Raw genomic sequence first — 20,982 nt, forward strand, 5'->3', positions numbered from 1 at the left:
TAGTTGAGAGGCTTAACATGCATGAGGAGATCTTTGAATGGATGATACAAAAGTTGGGGGGGTCAATTTCTTGCTCGGTAATATTTTTTATGATCATAATCTGAACTATCTTCAGAAAGTATTGCAATATCCATCAGATTTATACACCAACACACTACTATGACATTTTATTGAGATTCAAGAGATAAGCATGGAATCATATTCATGACATTTGAAATATATAAAACTCACAGAAATGCATGCTAAGAGGGGGCACTTGCTATGTTACATATCCTAAATCCACCGAAAGCTAGAGCAATAGAACCATGGTGGAGGGAGAAGAAACATTAGTTTCATTAAGTCCATAAAGTGATATGATACCACTTAAACAGTCGTGGCTTCCCCCAAAGAATTATGGGAGCTGTAGGTTGTTAAAGGTGCTGAGAGGCCCCTATCGCAGAGTTACATTTCTGAGAGTTCTCTGTGAAGAGAGACTGATGGTTAAACCACTCTGTAAATTGTAACTCTGGGAGGGGAATAGAGGTCTCCTAACAGCTCTCAGTAACCTTTAATAAACTACAGCTCCCAGAAGTATGTGGGTGAACCCTTGACTGCTTATGGAGGTTATTATAGTATTTTATATAGTGTGAATGTGGTCACTATATATCTTGTGTTGGGTTTAGGGAGAAAACAATACATGCCCAGGACTTCAAACACAACCTTACATTATTGCAATGTAACTAGACTGAGGGAAAAGTTACGCCCAGTAATCAGGACCTGGAAAGAACCAAATCAGGCCTGAAAGTGCTAGTGCAGTTATAGGCAAACTCGGCCCTCCAGATGTTTTGGGACTACAACTCCCATCATCCCTAGCTAATAGGACCATGGTCAGGGATGATGTGAGCTGTAGTCCCAAAACATATGGAGGGCTGAGTTTGCCTATGCCTGCGCTAGTGTGACCCACTAGCATACACAACATCATCACTGTATGTGTATGTTTAAGAAGGGGGAAATAACTTTGCTCAAGAATATGTTGGTTTTAATGTTAAATTACTTATTAAGCAACTTTTAACTGTCTTTCAAAAAGCACCCAAAGGCAGCTAAAAGCAATAACTGAAACACTGTAAAATAATTTTTTCTCATTACAATTTGTATTTTATCATCACCATCATTGTGCAGTCATGAACACAGTGCTTACTATAAATTGGGAGCATAGGGTCCTGCCACAAAGCACTTACAATCATGAAATATATAAGTATCATTCATCCATTAGGGAGAGAAAAATCAAAAGGCCCTATTTAGAATCTTGATTAGGAACAACTAAAACGTCACAAAGCAATGAGCAAGATCTGGAGCACTCTGGAAGCTGTGACTTGCTCAGCACATCTTACTGCCTGAGGTTAAGTACAAATTGAGCCCCATTTCAGCTATAGTAGCTGAATAGACTAGTTGATACTGATAGCATCTTCCAGTGCAACTGAGGGCAACAGGGTAGATAAGGAAGTGCAAGGCAAATACAGCCCTGTCTTCAAACAACATGCCACCACTCCTAGTATCTGTCATGACCTAGGAGTCCGACTCCCCTTCTTCAGGGATTTAGAGTAGGAGAGGGAATTGCCCCAGGGCCAGCAATTCTCCCTGCTCTAAATAGAGATGGAAATGGAGATACATACTGAACCATAGGTAAAGGTAAAGGTAAAAGTACCCCTGACCGTTAGGTCCAGTCACAGACGACTCCGGGGTTGCAGTGCTTATCTCGCTCTATAGGCTGAGGGAGCGGTCCGCAGACAGCTTCTGGGTCATGTGGCCAAACCAGAGCAGCGCACGGAAATGCTGTTTATCTTCCCGCCGGAATGGTACCTATTTATCTACTTGCACTTTTATGTGCTTTCAACTGAACCATAAGAGTGGCATAAAAAGAGCACATTGCACCACTTCTTTTCCACCCTGAGGAGGTTTTGTTGTCCTTTTCTGAAGCCCTAGTGGTATCATAGACTATGTATACACTATACATTTAAAACACATATTTGAAACACATTATTTCCCTCAAAGAATTCTGGGCACTGTAATATATCCCTTACAGTTATAATTTCCAGCAACCCTGAATAAACTGCAGTGCTGAGAATTCTCTGAGAGGAAGAAAGTGCTTTGAATGTGCTTTAAAGGTATAGTATGTATGCAGTCACAGTCTCCCTTGTTCTGTCAAAGTCAACAGCTGCTAAAGCTGGCTGGGCCCCTTTGCATGAAGAGGTTCCTGTCACCCAAGGCAGAGCTACCTACAAAGATTGAACTGTAATTCCTATTCAAAGAGCAACAATTGAGCTCTCCTCCTGTGCTGTTTCTAGCCTAAAGTCCTCCAGGATACAATTAAAAACCAGCAATAAAATCATAACCATCAGTATAAAAGCCAGCAAGATGAGACCAAAGGTTGAAAAAAAGTATGGTTAATCTAAGAATTGGGCTCTGAAAATTTGGAAGAGCAAATACATCTTAACTGTGTGGCAGAAACAAAATTTTAAAAATCCTTCCAGTAGTAGAATTTTTTTATTTTGTTTCGACTACGGCAGTCCAACACGGCTATCTACCTGTGTGGCAGAAGTCCATCAGTGTCACAGCAAGCTTGGGAACAAATATTTCAATTTTTGCAGACACATTGCACTTTTTTTTAGTCAAAATCTCTAAATTCCTTTAGAGGGCCTCATTTTGGTTCAGGGTGCTTTGGATAGTTCCCGCTTTGGGTTGGACAAGCCCCAAATCTGTCTGAAGCAGCCTGCTTCAGTTCAGGATTTGGACAAATCCACTGCATACCTCTAAAATATTGTTATGGATTGGGGGGGGGGGTTTGCTTTGCATGATATATTTGGGTCCCAGCCAAGTCTGTGGTTTTGTAACTGTAAGATGGGAATTTGAAGTAAAAAGGACTGCTGAACTGGTCGAGCCAATCTCCCTATTAAGGTAATGGGCCTGGCCAAGTCTGTTTGGCATCAATTTACATGTCTAAAGAGTTGGTCAAGTGCAGATGCATTGAGACAAAGATACCTGGCTGGTGATGCTCTTTCATGAGAGGGATAAGAAGTCTCCCTCTCCCATCAACTAGCTGGAGACCACATCTTCTTGTAGGTAAGCGAACAGGCCAGGAGCTATCCTTTTTCTAAACTGAAGTTGTGAGCTAAAAAGACCGAATACTCTGTGCTAAAACCAAAGCTATGACCTTGCGGAGGGGCTTGAGGAAGCAAGATCTGTTGCAGCGTTAGTGCTGTGAACCTTCCACCTTATGATCAGGGTATAAATAAAATCATATATCCTAAGGATACTACAGAGACGGGGGTGGTGGTGTTGAACTACCATGTAGAATAACATAGAGACAGGCAGTATTCCAAATGCCTTCTCCACGTTAGCTTAGGCCAGATGGCTGGTTAGCATTTTCATGATAAAAGTTATGTTGCTCATGAATGTTCTAGGAAGAGGAAATCTTATCCTCACTTTTTCAACCAGCATCTAAGTCATTATGGCACTCAATAAAACACCATCACCCTGGTTCTCTTTATGTGATAATGATTAATCTGGAATGAATAGATTTCATCAGACTTCTAAGAATCTGTTTACAAAGGCATGAGTGTGCTTAAATGCTGATGGTAACTATCAGTTGAAATCTATATAGCAAACATGTAAATAATTTGATATTCTCTTTTCCATGCACAGCAGAAGCTGCATTAAGGCTGCAAGGCTATGCACACTGACTAGACTGTAAACTCCTTGAAACACAGTGGGACTTACTTCTGAGTAAGAATGCATATGATTGCATTGTAAGAGGCTGTTGTGGTATCAATGAATCCAGAAGACAAAACAATCTCAGATTTCACACATTTAAAAAGTGCTCTCAAGGGAGTAGGAAGGGGAGGGGATTATTCTGCTAATGTGGCCATTCATTGCACACTAATGATTTACCACACTGATGCAACTACCGTGCATTAATCTAAAACAACCCATGGAGGCTTCAATTGTGTAAGGGAACTGGGTATGTGAAGCAACTGCTAAGCACATTCAGCTATATGCACTTAGAATCATCACTGCAACTGGGGACCTTGCTTCATAAGGGTTCCCAATCATGAGGTTTCTAAGCATGCTCAGACCTCTTTAGACCTTTTCACATTCAGGAGTGGAAGAGGAAAACCTGGCTTGGAGGCAGGATTGTTGAATGAGCACCTGCATCCACCCCACATTTCGCCTCCGCTGCCCCTTTCTTTTGAGTGCATGAAGAGGCCTTTAGTGGCTACTTCGCGATGCAGTGGAAACTCAACAATCCCTATTTATAACAAATGTTGCTTTTTTAAACAAACTTTAAAATCTCATCTAGAGGTTAATCAGCAACCAGTAAGAAACATCTTAAAAACACTGCTTACCAATTATGCATCTCTAACAACAATGCATCACATCTAGCAGAAGAAGCCTATGGATGTTAGCTGTAAGAAGAATAGACTTCAAATCCATACACCTACATTTGTATCTCTCTTCAAAGGTCATGGAAATAATAGATGTGTAGCCAAACACTGGCAAAACGTACTACTTAAAATTCAGCTGTTCTCCCATGTCTGTTGGTACACATTACATCTAACTGATGTACTTTACAACCATCACAGGAACAGAATTCATAAAACATTTACTAATCAGCCATGCATTAGTTATATAGCAAAGGATTTTCTTTTTTTTCCAAAAAAAAATATGGAAATTACATGAATTGGGACTAGATTCCTCTTATTTAAATATATTTTGATGTGAATGCACAAAGCATCAGCAGATAAAATACCCGTTAACACCCAGGGATACACATTGAAGTTTGACAGAATATTACCATATGAATGAACTGCAAAAAAGGTGTATATAAAAGAAATCCTTTGTATTTCTCTTTAGTAATATCTGACACTACATGAGTTTGGGATAATGCATTTACTGCTTTGGGATTGACTGGAGAAGAATCTAATAGATTTTCATTTTTTTGTGTGTAAGTTACCGTACAGCTGCTTGCAGAAGTCCACTGACAACGTTCATCAACGTTCACCCAAGCTTACTGCACAGGAGCCAACAATTAATGTGTAATGACCTCGGCCATAATCCAGCTTGTTAATAAGACAAATTAGACTTGTGAGTGAATCGGGTCGCAGCTGAAACCACACTCTGAATACAATCTAAATATTCTGGCAGTGGAAAATGACTGGGGGGAAATATTTTGTTCCGACTGCATGATGACTGCCTTAATGCAAGCCCCACAACAAAATTCTGAGCCTGATATTAACCAGGCATGAATTGGGGTGTTACTTGACCTTTCTCCTGAAATGTTGAGAAGAGCAGAGTTCAGAAAATTTGTAAATATTGCTCTGCAAGTACGATAAAATTAATTACAGCTGGGGATTCCCAATTAAGCTAATTGTTTTCATCCTGGGCAAACTGTCTATATTGGTGTACCTGCAGAGAATAAATTATTGCAGGATGAGTTGTAGAACATCTGCTTTCCGTGTAGAAGTTTGTAGGCTCAATTCCTGGCAGCTCTAGCCAGGGCTTGAAATGTGCCCTTGTCTGAAACACTGTGGAGTCACTGCCCATAGGTGCAAACAGTTCAGAACTGCCTCCTGATGTGGAGGCAGAACATAGTCACCAGGGTTAGTAGCCATGGATAGTTTTATCCGCCATGAATCTGTTTAATTCTCTTTTAAAGTCATCCAAGTTGGTGTCTATCATTACATCTTGTTGGAGAAAATTCCATAGTTTAACTATGCACCGGGTGAAGAAGTACTTTCTTTTGCCTGTCCTGCGTCTTCCAACATTCAGCTTCATTGTGTGGCTCTAGTATTGAGTGTGTGTGTGTGTGTGTGTGTGTGTGTGTGAGAGAGAGAGAGAGAGAGAGAGAGAGAGAGAGAGAGAGATCTAATCACTTTCTCCACACCATGAATATCTTTATACAACTCTCTCATGTCCTCTCTTATTCACATTTTCTCTAAAGAAAACTGATCGGGTATGGATCATGTCATTGCCAGCAACACAGCAGCCAATGCCAAAAACTGTTGGGCAGGGAGAGGGTGTATTGGTTATTTATGAATTGCCCATTCCTCAAACAGAGCTTAGGGCAACATACAACACGCAATAAAGGATAAACAGCATAACTCAGCAGCTACAATCTATAAGAGTCAAGCTGCTTGAATCCTGTCTTACTGCTTTGATTTCCACAACTCTTTGAGGTAAGTCATATAATAATACCCAAAGACAGCCAGTAAGTTCTGTATCACAGTGAGGTTTGGACTACAATTCTTCCCATTTCAAGTGTAGCACTCACAGAATCATAGAATTGCAGAGTTGAAAGGGATGGTGAGGGTCATGTAGTCTAACCCCCTGCAATGCAGGAAACTTAACTAAAGCATCCATAACAGATGGCCATCCAATCTCTGCTTAAAAACTTCCAATGAAGGAGAGTCCTCAAAAGGGAGTCTGTCCAACAGTCAAACAGCTCTTACTGGCAGAAAATTCTTCCTAATGTTTAGTAGGAGTCTCCTTTCTTGTAACTTGAAGCCATATCATAGCCTCTGGAGCAGGAGAAAGCAAACTTGCTCCATCCTCTATGTGACAGCCCTTTAGATATTTGAGGATAGCTCTCATATCTTCTCATAATAGTCTCATAATCTGGTGAACCGGGTTCGCATCCCCGCTCTTCCACATGCAGCTGCTGGGTGACCTTAGGCTAGTCACACTTCTTTGAAGTCTCTCAGCCCCACTCACCTCACAGAGTGTTTGTTGTGGGGGAGGAAGGGAAAGGAGAATGTTAGCCGCTTTGAGACTCCTTCGGGTAGTGATAAAGCGGGATATCAAATCCAAACTCTTCTCTTCTTCTCTGCTCAGGTTCCTCTTTACCAGGATAAAGATAACCAATTCTCTCAACTGTTCCCCATAAGGCTTGTTTTCCAGAGCCTTTATCAGCTTAGTCACCCTCCTCTGCACATATTCAAGCTTGCAAATTTCCTTCTTAAATTGTGGTGCCCAGAACTGGACAAAGTACTCCAAAGCAGAATAGAGTGGTACTATGACTTCCCTTGGTTAGGACACTAGACTTCTGTTGATGCAGCCTATAATAGCATTAGGCTGCTGCATCATACTGTTGACCCATGATAAGCTTGTGATCTACAAAGACCCCCTAGATCCTTTTCAAATATACTACTGGCAATCCAGATGTCCCTCATCTTATATTTGTGCAGCTGACTCTTCCTGTCTATGTGTAGAACCTTATGTTTGTTTCTATTAAGATTCATTTTGTTAGTTTTGACCCATTTCTCCAACCTGTTAAGGTCATCTTGAATCCTGATTCTGTCTTCATTGGCACTGGCTACCCCTCCCAGTTCGGTGTTATATGCAAATATGCTCAGCATCCCCTCAGCACCTTCATCTAAGTTGTTTATAAATATGTTGATCAACAACGGTCCCAGGACAGAATCCTGAGGCACCTCACTTGTCACTTTTTTCCAGAATGATGAGGAACCATTAGTGAGCACCCTTTGGGTTCAGTCAGTCAACCAGCTACAAATCCACCCAACAGTTACCTTGTCTAGTCCACATTTTACAAACTTCTCTGCAAGAATACCATGGGAGAGCTTGTCAATAGCCTTACTGAAATCAAGATACCCTATGTCCACAGCATTCCTCTGATCCACCAAGCTTGTAACTCCATCATAAAAAGATATAAGATTTGTCTAGCACAACTTGTTTTTGAGAAACCCATGGGATTCTGCCAGCCAAAGTCGCTGCTTCAGTCCACCTCATGTGCAGGCTGGCCATGTAAAGGGACTGCCATTTTGAACTTTCTTATCACTTGTTGGAAGCAAGACTTTTCTTGCTGCCAAATACTAATTGTTTCTGATTAACAGCTCCAATTGAAGCAAGAGTACCTAGAACTGCCTTAGCCCTTGAGAAATAGTTATACAAACTATATTCATATATCACCAAAATCACCAGTCTGGAGTACAAAACACACAGCCCAGGTCCTAATGTGGTATTCCAAAGGGCCACCCATTTTCAACTCTCATCAGCCTGCTTACTAGAAAAGTCTGAACAAAGTTTCTTCTGAAAAATGTAGTGCCATCTTATTAAATAAATTGATTTTTATCTGCTATGGGACAAGTCCTACTAGGTGTCTCAACTAATTGCCAGAAATAATGAGAAAGTGTTGAAGAAAAGTAAATTATAGAAATGTAACTCCAATTATCTCATAAAGAAGACTGAGGACGTGATAAAAAGAGGGAATTAGTTACAGAAAACTTCTGGGAAGTTTTTATTTCAATTACTGTGTATGTCTCCTCCCATTCAAAGTCACCATATTACAGCAACAGCAATACATTCATTACATCCAATGAAGTACACCTTCATTAACTTGAACTGTATTTGCTTATTCCAATGAATTGTGCCCTCTAAATGAAGCTGACTCTATGGACTCTTGGGCCAGCTAATGAGTCTCCTTGTGCAAGAGCAATTAGCAGACAGCCTGTTAAGATGGCTGTCTTCTTTGCACTATTGGAACAATACAAAGCAGCCAATGCCAAAAGAAAGACAAATAGGCTCTGAATGGGTGGTTTATTCATGCATGCTTTGCTTTGTTGTGATAAATAATTTTGCATCCTGTGCTTATGAGCAGAATCTCATGCACTCCTGAATGTCATATAATCAGGACTGTACTCAATGGACTGAATTATATTGCAGTGTTGCACATTGATGAGACTCAAATGTTTAAATGACATTTGCAAAATCAAGTGCTTTCAGCAAAATTGTTCCCCCACTATTTTGCCAATCGTTGCTGTTTAAGGAACTTTTGTACACGTTAAAATATATTTATTTATCATCCTTTCATTTCTAGAAAGCTCATGATAACTTTGCTGTTGAGATTTTTAAAGCCATGATAATAGATTTAAATGTGAAATGAAAACAAACTTCATCCAACAGAGCAAGTAGTCTGGCTTTTCTCAAACAACTGAAAATGACAGATAGTTTTTTTTAATCTTAACAGTGGACAGTGTTTTCAGAGAGTGCAGTCTTCACACTCAATAAATATATTTGATCCCAAATGTAGTAAAAACTAGTTGAAAAAAGGGCCAGACTAGATGTGAAGTGTCTTTGCTTAGAAACCATCACTGGAGGAAGGAGTATGATTCAGATCAGGTCTGTAGATTTGGGGCAGCATTTGTCAACCCAATTTAATTCTTCCCAGTCCCTGAAGTCCATATTTTATCTTTCTTTCCCCAGCTCCTGCCTCCATGGCTAACAACTGCCTTGGCAGGAAATTAGCTAAATTACAGAAATGGAGGGTTAACTTCCCCACCCAGCAATGCAGCAGCAACTGAAACGGAGAGGATGCTTGATCGGTTTTAAATAAAGAAAAATGTGTTGGGAGGTCCAGTTAGGGATATTTAATTTCTCTGTGTGTCCCACTAACATTGTGCAAAAGTTATGAAAGTGGTGCACAAAACTGCACAAAAGCAGCAACCGCACTTTACTTTTAGATTACCGGTAGGATTTTTCTGTAAGAACTTACTTTAAGCGACTGGCACTTGCTTTAGGTTTCCAAACTTTCTGTTCCAGATGCACAGTTGTTCTTCCTCTTCAATGAGGCTCTGCTAGCACATTTTGCCCAGCTGTAGATCAACAAAGTTGCTGCAAAGTATTAAAACACAACTCCATTGATTTAGCATTGCAGTAAAATCTATTGTAAAGCACAGGCCATCAGAATATCACATAATTCTATTGAACACCTTGCTTTCTTCAGCAAATAGCATATTTTGAGTCCTGTCACTTGGCATTTAACTTCCATTATTGATTTTAATCATGATCAGCATCTATAATTCCTTTCCTCCACCCAATAACATAGGCAGGGTCCAAAAGGTTCTTCCTATAAATGTCACAATGAAATACTATGAATGGTGCATCAAAGGTGAAGATGAGTCATGAGGTGGAACAGCAATGAAAAACATTTTGAAGTAAGTACATGATGTGCAAGTATAGATAAAGAGCTTTAGCTTATACAATCAAAATAGCAGGAAATGCTTCCAGAAAATGTATTATCTTACTGGATTTCTTTCTGCAAGGACTATCTCAGGAAACAGTAACCTAAATCCTGTCCCAGTTGAAATCCATTTATGTTTCTTTATTGTTTGCCCGGGATGGGTTTGGGGGCAGTGTCACATTTTCACTCTAAAGGTAATCTCTAAATCTAAAAACACAAGTGTTTCATCAAATTTTAGCCTATCCTTAGCTTCTTTTCTGAGATTATAGCTACAAAAGACTGAGTTCAGCTATTGTGGATTTTTAATTTGGCTTTAAATAATGTAATTGTCATATTCAGCCTTAAAAATTTTATTGGAGCTCTGTGAAATATTTCTAGTTTTCAGTGATGGGCTTTGAATGTATGCAGTCAGCATTAGAATTAATGAGTGCAAATCCAGCCCAAATTATTCATGATAACTAAAATACCCACTTTTAACCTTGACCTGTACTTCCACTTATATCTATGTACTTAGTAAAGACTAATTTTTTATTATTTTCACCCACAGAACATATACTTTCACTCTTTCCCTTAGTCAGTGCTATTATGTTGAATGGAAGTCCTCACACTGTGGGGACTCTGAAATTTGCTGGCTTCATAAAGTGTATCTACACAGTGCTTTTGTAATTGAATAGCTTGGTCATATAGCACCTTCATTCTGATGACTTAACATGAGTCAAAGAAATCAAGACCAATGAGCTGTATTAAAGGACAAATATTTTATTAAAGGAAAGGACAAATTTAATTGACTAGAACATGTTAAGGTTGTGTTGGCAGATGCAAAATGTATATGCAGCAGAATCAAGGAGATGAGCACATATGGATGAATAAATAATCTGCAGAGTCAGTTGAATGCCCCTTCCCACCACCTCCAATTATGAAATGCAAATACACTATGAAGAAAATGTTTGAAGTCAAATAGAACACCCTCATCTCCCCAGAGATTTTACCCGGTCAACATCATACACAGAAGTCAGCAACCTACAGGAATTGTCCGTAAACAGAAATATATAAGCGTATATAAATCTATAAATAAGTATAGTAGCGGGATCGCCAATGTGGCATCATCATATAGACATATACCTGCTTTCTATGTTTCAGAAGATTCAGAATCTCGAAGGACTTTGAATGATGTTTGTTAAAATCATTGCTACCATTAGCTATGGGCATTTGTGGAAGACAAAAAGCAATCGTACATATTTTTGTTCAGAAGTAAGTCCCACTACGTTCAATAGAGCTTATTCACTGGTTTAAGTGTGCACAGGGCTGCAGCCTTCTTTGGCAGCAACACACTTCACTCGAATCCCATATTAGAAATATGTCACTGCAGGTTAAGATATTTTTGGGGCCATAATTTATTTTCCTTTTGTTTATCAAGCTTATTGCTTTTCTGAAAGTCACTGAACCGGTGTACATCTGCAGAGCACTACCAGCTTCATGAAATCAGGTCCATATTCCATCCTTCTCATGGAAGAATAACCCCAGAGAGGGCTGGCTCAAGGCATCTGGCATCTGACACAAACCACAATATGGTGTCTGCGACCCTACCAGGGAAGAAGGAGTGAGAAAAGATCTACAGCAGAACAAGGGGGAAATAAAGATCTATATTGGGAACAAGGGTGGGAAGAGACCAGCAGCACCTCCTATTCACCAAGAGGCTGCTGCAGAGGCAGCACTGGAGGGGGGCGCTGCTGAGGAGGGGGCAGATTCAGCCTCTAAGGAGCTCACCGGGGCCATGGATGCTACCATAGGAGCAGCAGCAGCAGGCAGGCAATGCATTCCTTGAAGGTCGTATCTGTTGCCCCTGTGGATCATGATGCCTGAGGCCTCATGTGTGGGCTGGCACTGCCCCCAGAGAAGTACTACTTCCTGAAAAATATCCAAAGGTAACATCCTTGAGTTACAGGGAAAATCCATCAGCAGGAAACATGTCTTCCCCCCCCCCCTCTCTACAGCCACAGCAGGGGCTGTAACTCTCCAATGGTTTGATTTCATCCCTGAATGTGCACTCTTCCCTCATATCATGAGACAGACAGATGCCAACTGATGGTCTCAAATGTGACAGGATACTCATGCTCACATTAAATTTTTGCATTAATTGAACAGCCAATTGAGGTTAAAGTAATAGCATGTTTGTGTGAAACAGCTCTCACAGAGATTATAAATCAGTAGATATCAATAGAGGCATGCTTTTCAAGTCAGCCTAATAAATCAACAGCTCATCTGATTTGATCCTCGTTTTATAAGAAAGAAGGTGACATAAAGGAAACAGATTGCCTAAAGTTCTCATAAGGACTGGAGATGGAAAACATGAAATATTCTCACTTCACATATTTAGCCAATTTCAGGGGGGGGGGCACAAAAACAGGATTTCTGTACCATGCATACTATTCCTGTTATTGTTGTTGGTATATGGAATTTGGTCGTTCAAAAGCAAAATTATACCATACACATTTTCCCCACTTGAAACGGCAACTGCAGGCAGTTTGTGTCAATTGGCTCTCATTTGGTTGCGACTATTTTAACCACACCAGATGGCATCTCCAAACCGTGAACCATTTCTTTCAGAGGGCTTGTAATTCCACCCAGAGCAGCCAACTGGCCAATCTTCCAGACACCAGACCAAGCAATAGTCCCAATCTTCCTGAACTCCAAGTGCTACACAAACCTGACTTAAATATTTTTACATGCCACACCAGTCTCCGAGCGGCGCAAGATTCCAGAGATATCAGGCGTGCTCAGCAGGGTCTGTGTCTCCTTTTGGACAATGAGGCACAGTGGAGTCTGTGGTGGCTTTATGATATATGGTTTATTTACACATACATACAACCTGCGTCTAGATGGAGAAAGCACAGGGCATTCACATCCCAAGAAGGATCTGTTCCTCCTGTTGCTGCAGCTTCAGATTCCAAGAGACTCCCAACATCATATCTGATGCTCTTTGCAGCATAAAAGAGATTGCCTGCCTCATGCTCCGCTCCCCCTTCAGCTTCTAAAACTGACACTTTTCTCCTGTTCACTTACCTCCTCACCCACTGCAATTCTGCCCATCCCTCATGAAACTCTGCCCTTTTGTTTCTGCTAACTATCTCTCACCTCAGGGAGGGGCTTTGTCCATTATCTGTCCATCCCAGAGAGTCTCTGTTAATGACCTTCTTAATGGCTTGGCCATTCCAGTGATTACCTCCTGATAGTTCTTCTGCCAAGAAGCTTCCTGGACACATAAAAGCTTGTCTAGACTCTAGCTCCCACTAGACCCAGGTATTTAGGGGTTTGCTTAAATTCTAACCCTTTACTGAATCCAGATGTTTTAGGTGAGTCTTGCCCCGCCCCCCAAAAAACATATAATAATACAGTTCAATGTCAATAGTGGAAGGAAAATGTTAGATGTTGAGAAACTGATAAACAAGTTGAAGATACACAATTTTAGGGTGCAGCACCTCTTAACATACTGCAATTGAGACAGGCACAATAACATGTCTATTTTACAAGATAAATCTAGATTCTGTCCTGCTCCCACCCTCCCAGTGTGGATTTAAACAGCTGCCAAGTAGAGAATAGGTCTTATTTCTTGCCTAACTGGAAAATGTTTTTAAATTGCTCCCCAGTGTGATGTTTGTTTCAAAATCTTTTGTGTAGCTTCAACACCTTACGGCTGCCGGAGAACACTTGAAAACACTTCTTGCGGTAGTTGTGTTTGCTTCTGACATTAGTGGCCCCTGTTCAGTTCAGTATTCTTTTAAATTTACCATTCTGCATTATAACAGCTGGCCAGGAAGTGCAAAAAGAGAAAAATATTCCCATTTTATTGATTAAGGCCTCACAGAAGGAGAAGACGATATATTTATTCATTAGCAAATGTACCCTTTAAAGATAATGCTCTTTCCAGAAGGCACTAAGAATAATGTATTTCTGACATAGCTATAGAAAGCAGAGTGGAGGATTGCCTCCAGTCCTTTCAACCCCCTTCAAGTCTGGTGTAAGAGGGGTTTGGATGACTCTGTAATTTGGGAAAATGCCTTGCACACTAGTAGGGATAGAAAAATCTGTTTCTAGGTTTACTAAAAAAATCCATAGAAATATGAAATACTATTTATATATTTCATCACAATATGTACATATTTATCACTATGTATGGCTTTCTAAATGTGCCCCCCACCCTATAACTGGAATCCAGGTCTCCCTAGTCCAAATTCAATTTTTTAAAAAAAAAAAGGTGCATCCTTTGTCTCATAACTTTGTCCTTTCTCCAGTCCTATTTTTCATTCATCTTAACTTTTTAGGTTACTTAGGGACATCTCTACAATATATACTATTTTTATAAATAAATAAATTCTTCCTGCCCCAAAATCACAGGGGGTAGCAGATGAGAAAATACCATTTCCCACCCCCCAAAACTGCAAAGACCCTAACCCTTGCAGAACCCCCATGCCTACCTGTTTGAGGTTTGGCAGGCTTTATTCCCTTAGAAGGGATAGCAATGCCAACAAATTTCATCCAATTCTGTCATGATTTTTAAAAAAGTTATAGGAATTCTCTTAAAAACGCTCTCTCTCTCGCTCTCTCTCTCTCTCTCTCTCACACACACACACACACACACACACACACACACACCAATCCTCAGACTGTAAACCATGCAGCACAGAAAACCCAGCAGCTATTTGACTTCATCTCCTAGGAAAATCTGACTATTATTTTTATCCAATTAAAATGTGGTTGCCATTTGTTTATTTTCCTATATAAGTCAACGGATAGGCATTTGAAGCCTCAGATCTTCTGAAGCAAAGTTCTGAGTTGGACCTGAAATGTACCAGATTCTGACCAAAGCATTCAGAGTCAAATTTCGTCTTCCAAAGTGGGATCTGAAATATATCTTGCCGTTGGTGCACACACCTCATAGAATTGCCCTGAAACATCAATGCTTGCTTTCCTTTCTTCGTTCCTCTCTCTCTTAATTCTGTTTTTTCCCTTGTCTTTTTTTGTTTTGCTATCTGTATTTTTACCATGCAAGGATGCTCTTTGCTGCAGCACTACAGGCTTTCTGATCTGTTGAACAAATCCTTTCATTATTAGTATTCGAAGTACAGGTCAGCGGAATTGCTCTGACAGCAGTGGAAGCTGCATTACTCACCCTTATTAGAGATGGCACTAGCCCCTTTGTGATCGGTACCATACATCACTAGGAAAGCCACAGCAGACTAAATTAGGCCGTTTTCATTTTCTCTTTGTTTTAGCATGTCATAACAGGTCACTGTTTCTGCATTAGCAAAAGGTCGGATTAAGGTGAATAACCCACAAGAGAGGGGACTTTTCATATGCAGGCCCAGGACAAATTAAAGCAATGTTTGACAGATCTGCCAGTCTAAGCACAATGCTGCACCAGGACTGCCAAGACTGACTGCCATCTTCTGGTCTGAGTAAGCTTGTTACGCAGCTTAAAGATCGCTGCTGAGTGAGCCCAGCCACAAATCACAGAAGTGCAGTAAAGGAAATATCAGCTCATAAAACAATTAGCCCAGTTCACTGCAACAGCAGGAGATGCACTTTGTCAAAAGCACATAGATTACTGCAGTCCCGTTCCTTCATTTCTGGCTTCAGCAGGGCAAAGGACTGATCTTCAGAAGAATTTGTTAAAAGAGGGCGGGAAATTGTTGCTTACTGGGTTTTTAAAATCAGCAATGCCACCTGCACTTTACAAAGAATAAATCAGAACTAAGTATTTTAGAATATGACCAACTCTGCGGAGGTAAAATAAATTATCACTGATCTCCATTGCCTTTCCAGTTCTGCAATTCACCACTCTGGTCATGTGTTTGTACTTAGCCTCCATAATCACTGTTTACTCTCTGCCTTAACTTATCTCAGAACACCAAAAGGCTCATGGCAGATGGTGTCATGAGAACCAGATGCACAGTGCTATTTTTCTAGGAAAAGAGGTACTCATCACGAATGCCTCCCTTGTTCTCTTATAATGGCAATGGCGCCCACTTGAGAGGTGAGTTCCAGCGAGTTCCAGCTGAAAGAAAGCTCTGCAGATGAGAGCCAGTGTGGTGTAGTGGTTAAGAGCGGTAGTCTCGTAATCTGGGGAACCGGGTTCGCGTCTCCACTCCTCCACATGCAGCTGCTGGGTGACCTTGGGCTAGTCACACTTCTTTGAAGTCTCTCAGCCCCACTCACCTCACAGAGTGTTTGTTGTGGGGGAGGAAGGGAAAGGAGAATGTTAGCCGCTTTGAGACTCCTTAAAGGGAGTGAAAGGCGGGATATCAAATCCAAACTCCTCTTCTTCTTCTTCTTATCACAGAGAGGGGAGGGGAGGAACCTCTGCATAAATTTTATTGGACTGATGCCTGCTCTGATTCTGGTTATGGACTGGAGACCTCCATGCTGATTACTGATTCCCATTCTTGCCTATGGCTTCACATATGTGTTGAAACAAAGAAGTGGCTGGAAATCTTAATATTCAATGTCAGTTTTAAAAGTAGGTGAGGCTTGTGGTTGGACCAGTCCCAGTACTGCTCAGATCGATGCAGACTTAGTGAACTGGAGCAACAATCAGTATAATAATTCCACCTCTTTGGATCATAGGAGTCAGTTTGTCACATGCAGACTTGGTCTCTCATTGGAAGGCCATGAGATACCCATACATAGGTAAGAGAGCAAAGAAGTACTGCAGTCTCTTATTGATGAAGAGTCAGCCATTTTCATTTGAGTGGAACACAATATCAAGAATGCCATTAGAATAGGGATGGAATTTACTGTGGCCCTTAACAATTATTTCCTGAAAGGTTTTACCCATTTCCTTAATAAAATCACTATTTATTTAATTTGGCAACACAGAGAAACCAGGCATCATTTCATACTGGCATTTTCACTTTGCATATAGGTAAACCTGAATTTTAAATACTGAAGACAAAACTCATTACCGAAACAAATTATTGCTCGATTACTGCTTTGTTACGAATTCCATTACATCCACCAACTTTTAGACCTGTGGTATCAAGTCATGATCCATCTAGCCATTTTATCATGCTGAACACACCAAAAAGCTATATAGGTCAGGAATAGGCATGTTTGCTTTATATTTTCTTGAGAGGCGAAACTTCTTAACTGAATCTTACACTTAATCATTCCCAAATCCCAGGCTATAGCAGCTGATCCCTATTTCAATTTAAGATAAAATTCATTTTCTGGTTTGCCATACAACTTTTATTTCAGACTTGACTTAGAGATTTATAACAGGGATATATAGCTTTTCTCGCCAATCACTTCAGCAGCTTTAGTCCCTGTGGCGATTTCCATGTTTCTGAATGTGAGGAAGAAGCACTCGCTGCTGTAAAATGAGATGAAGATGTAGCAAATGCCCTCCTTCTGGAGAAGGAATGGTCATGGGGGGAGTCACTGTGCCTTTATCTATGTTGTAGGAAACCGCTATAAGGACTACTAACTTAACCATCACCTTCATGGAATTAGGTTTATTAACAGGAAAACTGGCTTTCAAAAGCCAAATAATTCTTTGTGGAAAACATCCATTGGTTCCAAAAATGTAAAAAACAAAACAAACCCCTTCTCATCACCACCATTGGCAGGGGGGTGAGATGATGCTGAAGCATTTGCAAACAGCAGGAAATGCATATGTGTAAGATGCATACTAATCCTCCTTTTCTTTAGCAAAACCATGTGAGTATATCATAATCAATGCTCACCTTGGAGGGAAATGGGATTTAAAGAGACCGTTTCTGAAATCTGCATTTGATTATTGCTAATGGGACCCTGGGAGCCAGTTTGGTAGACACAGAATCAGGAGAGGCTATAGAATTGCAGTGGGGGAAGCAAGAACATTTCCTTCCCTAGCAAAGTCTGCTGACATCAGCAGGGGTGACCATTCACTCAGCCATCATGTGCTTGCACTACATTCAACCCACTTCCATCATGACTCTGCCTCCCTCTCTATCATGCTGTGGCACTGGTAGTTTCACCCAGCATACCATCTCACTAACCAAGCTGATCACAAATGTGCAAGCTAAAGAAGTGAATTCTAATAAGAAGCTTGGAGAAACACTAGCTGTTACTACATTAAAATGCTCAGGTCATCAAAAGTTCAGATAAACAGGGATGCTTCCTCAACAGCATTGCATTTACATGAGGATGATGAGAAGGGAGAGGTAGTGAATTTGGATGAGCAGGAGTTTGCATTTCCAAGGTGGGGGTGATGTTAAATACTCATTGCTTGTACTAATTAAAGTTTCCAGAAAGCCTAGGATAATTAACCAGATGCCATCAAGAAAACAAGGCAGTCAAATCTGATAGCCATGCCTCAGTATTCTAATGAAGGAAATAAAGGAACAATGCAGTGCAGATATAAAAACAGAGCAAACCACCTTGTGTCTGTATTTTTGAGCCAGTTGCATCATAGAGGGACATGTTATTTAGCACTTCCCTGTGCTGAACTTTATATGAAAGTGAAATGGGGCATTAATCACTGATTCACTGATGAATAAAGAGCTCCTACATTTTAATGGGCCAGGGGAAGATTTAATCTTCTTTAGCAGTTTTGCTTTGGAAAGCACTTCCCAAATAATTAATTTCAAGCAACTTATTGCATTCAACGAGTGACTTCCTGACTATCTATTGCTGCAATCCACACTCTATTTCCAGAGCATTTCACACTGAAATGAGCTTAGCAGAGGTGTGAGTCATATATTCACCTAGGACTGCTGAACCGTTTGGTGTTTCTATAATCACAAAGCACAATCAGTGCGTCTGAGACCTTTCTTCTTACTGTTACATGCCACCTCAATCTCTTGAGTTGTGCGAGGTTGCAGTGCTCATGTTTCCTTTTGGAATGAGGCAAAGCAGAGACTGTGGGGCTCTTTGTGATATATGGTTTATTTACACATATATACAAACTGAGCATATGATGGAGGGGTTCACACTATTAACTTGCTGAGAGTGTCTTGTTTCTGCCATAGCCACAGCCCTGGATTCAAACAGAAGTCAAACATTGCTCTGATTCTCTCTCCAGCTTGCTGCTTTACTTCCAGGTCACATCAGTGCTCCCTTTGCTCCAACCTCTGGCTTTTTCTATTGAGGGAGACTCCCCCACACTTGCCATATCTTGCACTGAGCTCCTCCATTCCCCTTAAAGGCTCAGGTGTATCACCTCACCAGGTTTATCACCTCACCAGGAGGCTAGCCTGGCTATTCCAAGAATTAGAAGCCTTGATTAAATTCTAACACTTGCTGGATCCAGAGATTTAAGGGGTCTGGTACCAGCTTAACACCTCAAATTCATAACATTGCTTATTTTATTTTTCTACCTGGTAAATGGAGGGGAGAGGGAGACTCTTTTCTGTTTAATTCTTTCCCACAAACATACAACACACACAGGCAATGTATATGCCCAAACTACTGCCATTGTACTAATGAGACCTCCTATGGGTGGGGAAGCAGTGATAATTTTTAAAGGATGCTACCATCTGAATATCCTAGTATCTAAGTATTCAAGAGATGTTGCAAGAGCTCCACCCTGCAGCTATCCTCAGAACTTTATTGGCTTTAATGGTCTTTCAAAATCTCTTAAATTAAACATTGATTTTGACAAGACTACAATGACTCCTTCAAATACTTTAGTTGAAAATTTGGGGCGCAATTTACTGTGAAGTCTGCCTGCGCATCCCACTGAAAAGAATGAGAGCTGCGTGGAGCTCATTTTACTGGGCCATGTGCAGCAGAACATCCTGGGGAATGGTGCCCTTGATTTGATACAAAACAGGAGACATTATTGCATCACAAGAAACACAGATAATGTGTGACCAAGATGACAAATCCCCTCAATAGCTTTCTCTCTTTCCTCCTGTCAGCTCTAGTCACAAATGGATCAAAAACCAGGCAAGAAACTGAAAACCCTGCCCTTTGCTTTATAGGCTTCAGCCTGGGAAGACACAAAACTGAGTTGTAGGGGATGAATAAGATTGTACTTGCTTTCACACTAGGCATTTACTTTACATACTTAGCACTTTCACAATAGCCACACTTTGTTCACTCACTTTTTATGGTTACAGGTAGATAGCCATGTTAGTCTGCCATAGTCGAAACAAAGTAAAAAAATTCCATCCAGTAGCACCTTAGAGACCAACTAAGTTTGTTATTGGTATGAGCTTTCGTGTGCAGTGAGCATGCACATGAAAGCTCATACCAATAACAAACTTAGTTGGTCTCTAAGGTGCTACTGTAAGGATTTTATTTTTTTATTTTGTTTCACTTTTTAATGGGTCATCTGCATCAGGCATCTTCAACTTTTTCAGCCCCAGGTCCCCCTTTTAATCCAAACATGCATTTGGGAACCCATTTTTTAATTTTATACCATTTATTTTCATGGTGGCACTGCTCCTGTTGTGGCTCAGCTTGGATCAGGCCACAACCCACTGCTGGGTTCCAACCCGCCAGTTGAAGACCAGTGATCTACATGATGCCATCAAATCATTGTTTTGCTGTATTTTCCCCCCATGGTTCAGTAGCACAATTTACACAGTCATGCTCAAGAAAAGAATTGGAGCACCAAGTAGGAGGTGTGCTCTACTAATGGTGGTTGTGGAGGAGTCTACAATGTTTCTCCATTTGTTTTTAATTTGAGGATACTGAAGTGGCATCCACGTGGCCTGTTTATTGACTATCCATCTTGAATTGTTTACAGGGGTGTTAGATGGTGTGGATGAACTACCCCAGAAGAATCATGATGTGTCCCACAACAGAGGTATTACCACTTCCCTAAAACTCCTTATACCCCCATTTAATATTATTATGTCTTGGTGTGTTGGAGTGAAATTGCACTCCTAATTTTTTGAGGAGGAGGAGGAATTGGCTTCTTATATCCATGACTTTGTAAAGCAGAGTTCCCCACCTTCGCTGTGTAGACAGACATTCAGCATTTT

General features: G+C 40.7%; 1 long non-coding RNA gene across 1 annotated transcript in view; it reads right to left on the reverse strand.

The window, feature by feature from the left end:
• The window catches only part of LOC310770528, a 163,262-nt gene that overhangs the window by 55,154 nt on the left and 87,126 nt on the right, over positions 1-20,982 (reverse strand). The window contains exon 9 of the long non-coding RNA XR_014552230.1: positions 9,545-9,663. This is a non-coding gene — a long non-coding RNA (uncharacterized lncRNA). The remainder of the gene's footprint in view (positions 1-9,544; positions 9,664-20,982) is intronic.

The sequence above is a fragment of the Podarcis filfolensis genome (assembly GCF_964270895.1).
Source record: "Podarcis filfolensis genome assembly, chromosome: 9".
Lineage (NCBI taxonomy): Eukaryota > Metazoa > Chordata > Lepidosauria > Squamata > Lacertidae > Podarcis > Podarcis filfolensis.